The sequence below is a fragment of the Erinaceus europaeus genome, chromosome 17, assembly GCF_950295315.1.
Source record: "Erinaceus europaeus chromosome 17, mEriEur2.1, whole genome shotgun sequence".
In the NCBI taxonomy this organism is placed as follows: domain Eukaryota; kingdom Metazoa; phylum Chordata; class Mammalia; order Eulipotyphla; family Erinaceidae; genus Erinaceus; species Erinaceus europaeus.
The window spans coordinates 35,993,222-36,000,772 of NC_080178.1; the positions used below are offsets into that span (position 1 = coordinate 35,993,222).

Sequence of the window (7,551 nt, forward strand, 5' to 3'; positions counted from 1 at the left end):
ACTTCCAGCTGATAAATGTCATCAGTTGTCAGCCAGTGAATTAGTTTTCTTGGGCATCTTTTGACACATGGCCACAGCAATTTGTCTGAGAGACTCCACATAAGAACCATTCAGCTGATGACTCTTTAGTCACTATCAGGCCACCCCATCACCTGGGGCCCTAGTCCTGGGATACCCACACAAACATGATGGGCCTAGACCTCTTAAGAGATCCCTCTCACCACTGTCAGTGGTCATCTCCACCAGGAACAACATAATGGACCCTTCTGTGGGCCCCTATCAGACCTAGCCCTCAATGTGGATCAACCACGGTAGAGAATGTTCCATTCTCCAAAGGGAGTTTGGATAGCATACTCTGCCTATCACCTGAGGATGGGTCCTGAAATTAGTGCAACCTTGGAATATTCTTAGCTGTGACTATGAATGTAAGCTCAGACCTACAGGAATGCAGAGGTTACATAGGCTCCTGTGCTATGATCAAATCAATGGGGTTTACAGTTAACAATATTTATATACTTTTCCCATATTTGGGAGCTACTCTCTTCCCTATCCAGCTTTCTGGTTGATTTTCCAACTATAACACCATCTCCCCACACAAAAACTTAGGTCACCTGCATATTAGATGTCAGGTGCAGGCAAAAACTAGTAGGATCATGGGCCCCTTGGAATATACCTAAAATAGATCTACTAGCTTTTTCAAAAACAGAGACTCCAAATCTTCAGCCTCAATATTCCAGCCTTTAGGTTCATGATTAGTCAACAATTTGTTCTGCTTTATTTTACTTTATGTATAAAAAGGAAACACTGGTGCTCGCTTCGGCAGCACATATACTAAAATTGGAACGATACAGAGAAGATTAGCATGGCCCCTGCACAAGGATGACACGCAAATTCGTGAAGCATTCCATATTTTTCAAGCTCTCACTATTTGCAGATGATATGATAGTATACATAGAAAGACCTAAAGAATCCAGTAGAAAACTACTGGAAGTTATTAGGCAATATAGCAAGGTATCAGGCTACAAAATCAATGTACAAAAATCAGTGGGATTTCTTTATGCAAACACTAAATCTGAAGAAGAAGACATCCAGAAATCACTCCCATTTACTATTTCAGCAAAATCAATCAAATACCTAGGAATAAAGTTGACCAAAGAAGTGAAAGACTTGTATGCTAAAAACTGTGAGTTGCTACTCAAGGAAATAGAAACTGATACCAAGAACTGGAAAGATATCCAATGCTCATGGATTGGAAGAATAAATATCATCAAAATGAATATTCTCCCCAGAGCCATATACAAATTTAATGCAATACCCATCAAAGTTCCACCAAGCTTCTTTAAGAGAATAGAACAAACACTACAATCATTTATCTGGAACCTGAAAACACCTAGAATTACCAAAACCATCTAGAGGAAAAGAAACAGAAATGGAGGCATCACACTCCCAGACCTTAAACTATATTATAAAGCCATCATCATCAAAACAGCATGGTACTGGAACAAAAATAGGCACACAGACCAGTGGAACAGAATTGAAAGCCCAGAAATAAATCCCAACACCTATGGGCATCTAATCTTTGATAAGGGGGCCCAAAGGATTAAATGGAAAAAGGAGGCACTCTTCAATAAATGGTGCTGGGAAAACTGGGTTGTAACATGCAGAAGAATGAAATTGAACCACTTTATGTCACCAGAAACAAAAATCAACTCCAAATGGATCAAAGACTTAGATGTCAGACCAGAAACAATCAAATACTTAGAGGAAAACTATGGTAAAACACTTTCCCACCTACACCTCAAGGACATCTTTGATGGATCAAACCCAATTGCAAGGAAGACTAAAGCAGAAACAAACCAATGGGACTACATCAAATTGAAAAGCTTCTGTACATCCAAAGAAACTATTAAACAAACAGAGAGACCCCTCACAGAATGGGAGAAGATCTTCACATGCCATACATCAGACAAGAAACTAATCACCAAAATATATAAAGAGCTCAGCAAACTTAGCACCAAAAAAGCAAATGACCCCATCCAAAAATGGGCAGAGGATATGAACAAAACATTCACTACAGAGGAGATCCACCTTCTCTGACCCATCTTGGACAGAGCTAGAAGGAATTATGTTGTGAACTAAGTCAGAAAGATAAAGATGAGTATGGGATGATCCCACTCATCAACAGAAGTTGAGTAAGAAGATCTGAAAGGGAAACTAAAAGCAGGACCTGATCAAATTGTAAGTAGGGCACCAAAGTAAAAACCCTGTGGTGAGGGGTAGACATGCATCTTCCTGAGCCAGTGGGGGGTGGGAGTGGGTGGGAGGGATGGGTCACAGTCTTTTGGTGGTGGGAATGATGTTTATGTACACTCCTAGCAAAATGTAGACATATAAATCACTAGTTAATTAATATGAGAGGGGGAAAATCAATTGTATGTCTCAAAGTTTCTCAAAACACAAACTGAATCTTTTTAATATATAGGCTGTGTATTTGATATGCGGACTTTCTCAAAAGCCTAGACCAAGTAGATTAGAAGCATCCAATAGCACAGCTATATACAAGATACTGGGTACTGTACAGCAAACTATAACAAAAGGACTTTTCAAAGTTAACCCAATTACCAAATAATGTGATGATAACATTAACTATCGATTGTCTTTTTGAACCCTAAGACAGCATGAACCTCACATCTCCACTATAGAGCCCCTACTTCCCCCAGTCCTGGAACCCTTGGATAGGGCCCACTTTCCCGTATGCATCTCCCAATCCAAACCAAATAACATTGCATCTGCCGATCACAACCTAACCAAAGCAACGATTGCTACCTCAACATGCTTCACCTCAGAATGTATCCAGAGACTTCACGTGTGGAATGACAACCCTTCAGCTTCATTACTCGGGTGAGACCTTTCCTTTTATAGTACACTCTAATTCCATCTCAGGTGGTTCACTTTCTAACAAAGCCCCAAAACCTAGATATACACCAGTTTCTGTGAGAGAGAGCTTATGTTCACACATATCCATAAACTACTGCAAAATATATACCTGAAAGCAGAAGAACACTAGAGTTTGCAGTGAGTACCTCCCTAACACTTCCTCTCCACTATTCCAAGCTTTGGGTCCATGATTGCTCAACAAATTGGCTTCGTATGTTAACTCTCTTTTCAATCACCAGGTTCCAGATGCCACCAGGATGCTGGCCAGGCTTCCCTGGATTGAAGACCCCACCAATGTGTCCTGGAGCTCAGCTTCCCCAGAGACACACCCTACTAGGGAAAGAGAGAGGCAGACTGGGAGTATGGACCGACCCGTCAACGCCCATGTTCAGCGGGGAAGCAATTACAGAAGCCAGACCTTCTACCTTCTGCAACCCACAATGACCCTGGGTCCATGCTCTCAGAGGGATAGAGAATGGGAAAGCTATCAGGGGAGGGGGTAGGACATGGAGATTGGTTGGTGGGAATTGTGTGGAGTTGTACCCCTCCTACCTTATGGTTTTGTTAATTAACCCTTTCTTAAATAAAAAAAAAAAAGAAAGAAAGAAAGAAACACTGACTAAACCATAGGCTAAGACAAGTACAACTCCACACAGTTTCTACCACCAGACCTCCGTATCTCATCCCCTCCCTTGATAGCTTTCCTATTCTTTATCCCTCTGGGAGTATGGACCCAAGGTCATTGTGGGACGCAGAAGATGGAAGGTCTGGCTTCTATAACTGCTTCCCCACTGAACACGGGCATTGACAGGTTGATCCATACTCCCAGCCTGCCTCTCTCTTTCCCTAGTAGGGTGGGTCTCTGGGGGAAGTGGAGCTCCAGGACACATTGGTGGGGTTGTCTGTCCAGGGAAGTCTGGTTGGTTTCATGGTAGCATCTGGAACCTGGTGGCTAAAAAGAAAGTTAACATAGAAATCCAAACAAATTGCTGACTAATCATGAACCTAAAGCTGGAGTAGTGCAGATGAAGAGTTGGGGGTGGGTATCTCCATTTTGTAGATAGCTAGTAATCATATTTTAGTTATATTCCAAAGGGCCTGTGGCTATACTAGTTTTTTTTCCTGAGCCTGAAATCTGATATGCAGGTGGATCCAAGTTATTGTCTGGGGAGAAGGTACCATGGCTGGAAAAAGGACCAGAAAGCTGGATTAGGGAAGAGAGTAGCTCCCAAATATGGGAAAGGTGTATAAATATTGTTGACTGTAAACCCCATCGATTTGTTGTGATCTGGTTTGTTCTGCTTTCTACCTTAACTCTTTTTCAGCCACCAGGTTCCATATGCTAACAGGATGCCAACTGGACTTCCCAGGGCAGATGATCCACCAATGTGTCCTGGAGCCTTGCTTCCCCAGAGCTCTGCCACACTAGGGAAAGAGAGAGAGGCTGGGAGTATGGGTCAACCTGTCAATACCCATGTTCAGTGGGGAAGCAGTTACAGAAGCCAGACTTTCCACCTTCTGTACCCCATAATGGGTCTATACTCCCAGAGGGTTAAAGCTATCAGGGGAGTGGAAGGGATACGGAGTTCTGGTGGTGGAAATTGTGTGGAAATGCACGCCTCTTATCCTATAGTCTTGTCAGTGTTACCATTTTATAAGTAAAAATTTTAAAAAGTTTGAAGACAAAAAAAAGTGATGTAGTTTTAATGCAATTTTAAAAATCCTTCAAACTTAATAAATTTGATTAAAAGGAAAAAAAAATCCAGTGAATCTCAGTCATCCTAAATAATCAAGAGCCTTAACCATAGATATTTTAGGCAATAAGTTTGGGGATAATTTATATTGAATCTGTCTCCCTCCCAAATGTATATGCTGAAATCCCTGATCCATTATGTGATGGTATGAGGAAATTGGGGCCTTTTGGTGATAATTAGGTTTAGATGAGGTCATGATTGTGGAAACCTTATCATGGGATGGGATTAGTGCTTTCATAAGAAGAGAAAGACCAGAGAAGACATAGTGAGGAGCCAATAGCTTGCACATCCAGAAGTGAGTTGTCCCTGCTAACCAAATCCACTCACACCTTTATCTTAGAATCCTAGCATCTGGAATTATGAGAAATAAACATCTGTTGTGTAAGTCATTCAGACTATGACATTTCATTAAGTTTGCCAGACCTGACTCAGTAGCAATAATCAATTCAGTGCATAGTTCCCCACTGGCTGTGAAAGAAACACAATCAGGAGAGGAAAATGATTTCAGATTTTAGATTTAGTAGAGTGTGGGTGATTGTTCTATTTACTGAACTAAGAAAAAGAGGAAAAGGAGCAGTTTGAGGATAGAAGGCAGAAAAATAATATTTTATGATTATTCTAGAAATATGTATATTAATTTTAGAAATGTGAAAAACACCAGACAAGTTAAAGATAATAAAAATCATTTGTAATCTACCACACAGAGAAAACTACTGTTGTTATTATTGTGGTTTCCTCCAGTATTATTTGTTCTTTACAACATTTCTGAGGCAGTTCACCCCAAGTTACTTAAAATATCAATCTGAAAACCTTATTGGAGATATTTTAATTCAATACCTTGGACCAAATAATCCAACATGAACCTTTAATTGCAACTCTGGCTTTCTTCTGTAAAATTTTAAATAAAATAATTGAAGTAAGCACTGCTGTTGGGAATTATTTGTTTTGGAAAAACAGCTTATTGTCTTCACCAGCACTAAATCTTCAGGGAAATTTTGTACATTCATCCCTGTAACAGTATTCTTGTCCTGTGAATCAAGGAACAGATGAGGCTATGCTTTTAGTACTTGTATGAAACAAATTTTACTGGATAATTATTTGTCTCTATAGTGTAAATGGAGATAGTAAAATGAACCTTAAGCCATTCAAGGAAAAATATGAGTGTCTGTGATATAGTCTATGTATGTATTCGTTTTTGTTGTTGCTGTTCTTTAAGAAATATATTCTGATTGTCTACTGTGATGCAGGTCCTAAAATAAGTGGCAGAGATCCAACACTGAAGGAAAGAGTCATTATTGCCCTCCTAGTCTGGGAAGGAGACCCATCATTATGCAAATAGTTTCACAGGAAGACTACCAACAAGTAGCTATTACATCCCTACTGTGTACCTATCCTGGTGCTTAGTGGTGTGAGAGCTAAGATGGCTTCCATTATCAACACCATTATACTGCAACTGGAAAAGCAGATGGACTCTGAATAAATGAAGGGCTTTAAATGATTACCTGTGTGGTATAATAGGAAATTGGAAGAAGACAAAGCCAGTATTAAACAATTTTTTTAAGTTGGAAGAACAAAATATAAAAACATTGGACTTCCAGGAGGCGTGGCCATGGAGTAACAGGGATCAGATCAGATCTCCCCCCAAAAAAACAAATAACCCAAACTATATACCTTAATAGAATTCACCCACCAAGTTGCAGATGTTATCATGATTCCATCCTGACTTCCTTGGGCAGACGACCTCACCAGTGTGTCTTGGAACCTCATCGCTTCAAGTCCTACCCCACTAAGGAAAGATAGAAACAGGTTGTGGGTATGGATCAACCTACCAATGCACACGTCCAGCAGAGAAGTAATTACAGAAGCCGGAACTCCTTCCTTTGGCATTCCCAAAACAATTTTGATCCATACTCCCAGTAGAGAAGAAGTTATAGGGGAAGATAACCAGAGGGTTCTGAACTCCAACTCCATCAGGAACCAGAGAGAGAAGAAGAGGATAAAAGGAAGGATATTTGAATACAGTAACAGGTATATATGTGACATGGAAAGAAAGAGAAGATGAGACAAAAAAATAAACAACCCTAATATACACAAATATAGACAGATGGTTGTAGGTTGCAGAAATAATAGTTGTTCCATATCTGCAACCTTAGAAGAACTGCTGCAGTTTACAATGGAGGGATTGAGGATCCAGGACTCTAGTGGTGGGAATGGGATAGAGTTATATCCCTGTTATCTTGTAATTTTGTAAATGAATATTAAATCACTAATAAAACACAAAAATATGTAACCTTATAATATCATACCATTCATGTCTGCAGATCAGAATAAGAAGGTGGCTTTCTAACAGTATTATTATGTAGACATGAGTGGTATAGATTCTTGCACATTTTAGAAGATTTTCATGCACTGTTGAGGTTATATATATATTATTCTTTTGTTTGCTTTAAATAGCATGTACATGCATAATATTAACTGCCCTATTAATCACAAGAGATATTTACAAAATATCTTCATAATGGAACTTCATTATCCTACTTATGCAAAAGAGACCTCCAGAGCCCTTGATGATTTTCTTCAAACAGCCCATTGAAAACCTATCATCAAGCTCTTAAACCTGCAGCGACTTCCATCAGCATAGTCATGAAAGGTGGTCCACTCCCTTAGAAAATAGATGAGGCAGGTGTGGAGAGGTAGGGGTTTGGATCTCTAGATGAGAGGAGGTGTGGCTTTCTTTCCCTGGGACCATGGAGAAAAGAGGTTTAGTCATGGAGATACACATCTGGCAGTCCTGATAAATATCAGGTCTTTTCTTGTTTGTTAGTGATGTGAGTTAGTGAGTTTGTTAGATGATGTGGTT

General features: G+C 39.8%; 1 non-coding gene across 1 annotated transcript; it reads left to right on the forward strand.

Moving 5' to 3' along the window:
* The first annotated feature begins 807 nt into the window (after positions 1 to 807).
* On the forward strand, positions 808 to 914 carry LOC132534114 (U6 spliceosomal RNA). The gene has a single exon (XR_009545793.1). It is a non-coding gene; the product is annotated as a U6 spliceosomal RNA (small nuclear RNA).
* Positions 915 to 7,551: the final 6,637 nt, after the last annotated feature.